The 3188-nt window shown below is 42.4% G+C and overlaps 1 pseudogene across 1 annotated transcript; it reads left to right on the top strand.

The window, feature by feature from the left end:
- The first annotated feature begins 776 nt into the window (after positions 1–776).
- Positions 777–1294, top strand: LOC112390517 (E3 ubiquitin-protein ligase RBX1 pseudogene; annotated as a pseudogene). Its single transcript, XR_003001289.1, has one exon. The product of XR_003001289.1 is annotated as an E3 ubiquitin-protein ligase RBX1 pseudogene (transcript).
- Positions 1295–3188: the final 1894 nt, after the last annotated feature.

Below are 3188 nucleotides of genomic sequence, written 5' to 3'. Positions count from 1 at the left end.
TCCACTAGACCCAACACATCAGTCTTCCTTGGCAATCATTTCATGCTGCCTCTTTCTCTCCATGTGATGATTTAAATATTTCTTAGTGTGTGTTCCCATATAGGAACCTGTTGGGCAAGTCTATCTGTAAAACAATTTAATAGCCTTCCTTGTAAGAACAGGTAAAAGGGGAATGTACCACTTTATCATCCAATAAACAAAGATGTTCCTTTGGTTTTGACTTTAAAAAAAAAAAAGTGTGGCCTAACAGTTTGCCCTAGGATAGTCTATTAGTAGCTAGAAATCCATTCTTAAAGTGTCTTTTTCAATCCCAAATTACTCCCTTTAAATCTGAGAATAAAGCATACAAATTGATATTTTCTGTCATTAACACAAAGACCCTCCCCCAAAGCAGCAATCCTTGAATTGTAATCTACAGGTCAAATAAATCAGATTCTGGCGTAAACCTAATGGTGGACTTAAGGAGTGCTTTAGGTTCTATATCACATTTTGACTGATTTCAAGTGAAATCACGCAGTCATCTCTTTAGAGATGACAGTCAATCAAGATCATCATTGCCAGCGTTCAGACCTCCCTGTGGACTTTCCACGCATGACAGCGGGAGGTTTCCCCACCTGTGAGCTGCTTTCCCAAACACCTTCGCTGCCTTCATCATTCAGGTCCTCCCAGCTTTGTGCCCCTTGGTTATACACCTTACTAACTTTGGCTCATCACCATGGACCTTAAGAAGTATTAACTCCCTTTATGAAAATGCATTGTAAGTAGCCGGGCGACGGAGCGTGTGTTTCCAAAATGGCGGCAGCGATGGATGTGGATACCCCGAGCTGCCCGAACAGTGGCGCGGGCAAGAAGCTCTTTGAAGTGAAAAAGTGGAATGCGGTAGCCCTCTGGGCCTGGGATATTGTGATTGGTAACTGTGCCATCTGCCGGAACCACATTATGGATCTTTGCATAGAGTGTCAAGCCAACCAGGCGTCTGCTACTTCTGAAGAGTGCACCGTTGCGTGGGGAGTCTATAACCATGCTTTTCACTTCCACTGCATCTCCCGCTGGCTCAAAACACAGCAGGTGTGTCCGTTGGACAACAGAGAGCGGGAATTCCGAAAGTATGGGCACTAGAAAAAGAATTCTTCCATCAAGCTCAACTGTTTCATTAGCCATTTAATGACTTGCCCTCCTGTTACTTAATTATAAATTAGGTAGAACCGTGTTTTTTCTGCTTTGTCTTTTCAGTTTGCTATTCCTGCACCCATATTGTATTCTGTGTCAAATAAAATCCAGTTGGATTCTAGAAAAAAAAATGCATTGTATGATGGTTTACTTTAACTACACAGGTTTTGGGTTTTTTTTTTTTTTTTTAGCACAATGCTCTCTACAAACTCTTTTCAACAACATTTTTAAGCAGTGAAAATCTCCCTCTCCCCAGCAGGAAAGCATTACATGGAACTTCAATAGATGAGAAAGATCGAAGCTGCTCTGGTTAGAACCAGGCAGGGGGTTCACCCCTAAAATTCTATTCATCCCTACTCCCAAACCAAGGAGCCCCCAAATAATTTCAGAAAACCTGTAAGCTTAAAAACAATAGGTAAAAAAATAAACCATAAGTTTATATCAAACAAAAATTTGGTTCACTGAAAAAGGAACTGAAAGCAGCCATCCAAGTACACCTGAAGCACTCGCAAGCTTTAAAAAAAAAAAAAAAGGTCTTAAGACTTCAATTTGGGGACTTCCCTGATGGCGCAGTGGTTAAGCATCCACCTGCCAATGCAGGGGACACGGGCTTGAGCCCTGGTCTGGGAAGATCCCACATGCAGCGGAGCAACTAAGCCTGTGCACCACAACTACCGAGCCTGTGCTCTAGAGCCCGTGAGCCACAACTACTGAACCCACGTGCCACAACTCCTGAAGCCCGCACACCTAGAGCCCGTGTTGGCAACAACAGAAGCCACTGCAATGAGAAGCCCACGCACCACCACGAAGAGTAGCCCCGGCTCACCACAACTACAGGAAGCCTGAAGACCCAACAGCCAAAAATAAATTAAAAATAAATAAATAAATTTATTTATTTATTTTAAAAATAAAAAAACCCTTCAATTTGTTCCATTCACTTAGCTGAAGCTAGTAATGAAGCCAATAACATTTTACTTTGCATATGCTTACATCTAGTTCAGCTCAGACTTTATTTCATTGAGCACATTCTATGGGCAGATCTTACCATGGTTCTGAGTGTTAGGGAATGGCTCTGTCCTGCCCCATTGCCGTGAATAAGTCAGATTGTAGTAGCTTTACTTAAAATACAGAAGAATACTAAAATAAATGTGTGCTTTACGCTTGTGGTAGTCTAGAATTCAGACAGAGTTAGGTTATCCTGAAAGGCAACAATATTTACCCAGTGTCCAGTGACTTACAGGGTCACCTGCCTTGTTCCATACTTCTTCTGGAAAGAAATGGTAATAGAGCAAGTTCTTTTACGTGTGAAATTGTTCGTTCTTGTTTGTTAACATTATTCTAATCGTGCAGAGACTTTCAGGCCTCATATGGTGCTACATTACGGTCTTGTTTTTATCAACATTTGTAACAAGGCACATCGCCTATATTTATTAATATGGTACATACAGGTATAAGTCAGTTCAATTGTACTTTAGAATTTAGGGTCAAACGACAGGACACAGAAGCACAGGCTAATATACAACTAAATAGATTATCTCATACAAACTGTAGTGCTTTGGGATTTTTCCTTGGGTACCAGGATAGTACCTATGCCCTCTTCATCCAACTGAAAATTCCAATAGACCCAGTTAAAACATGTAAAGCGTTTTAATGGCAAAGCGGACAGAAATGTATGCAGGTGGTTACGCAAAGCCAGAGACAAGCCAGCATGCTCTCAAACAAAGTTTCAGCTCCCAGATTCCCACAAGGATCATCTGAGTGAGGAGGATTCCACCAGGCAGAGGAAGCTTCTCTTCATTCCTCTGCCCACCCTCACTCCCACCATTCCTTCCCACCTGCTGCCAACTGCTCTGAGCACAACCTGTTCACCAGGCGAAGGAACAGATACAAAACAACCCCAGCACATTTCTGAATGCTTACTGTGAGACAAGGGAAGGAAAGGTCAGTTTCCCAGGCACAGCTTCCCTTCACGGGCTTCGACTTTAGGCCCACCAGTTCAGTCCTGCAACATCATCATG

Source organism: Neophocaena asiaeorientalis, unplaced genomic scaffold (assembly GCF_003031525.2).
Source record: "Neophocaena asiaeorientalis asiaeorientalis breed wild unplaced genomic scaffold, Neophocaena_asiaeorientalis_V1.1 scaffold603, whole genome shotgun sequence".
NCBI classification, from domain to species: Eukaryota; Metazoa; Chordata; class Mammalia; order Artiodactyla; family Phocoenidae; genus Neophocaena; species Neophocaena asiaeorientalis.
The sequence above is the reverse complement of the archived record's forward strand: the minus strand, read 5'-3'. Positions and strand labels throughout refer to the sequence as shown.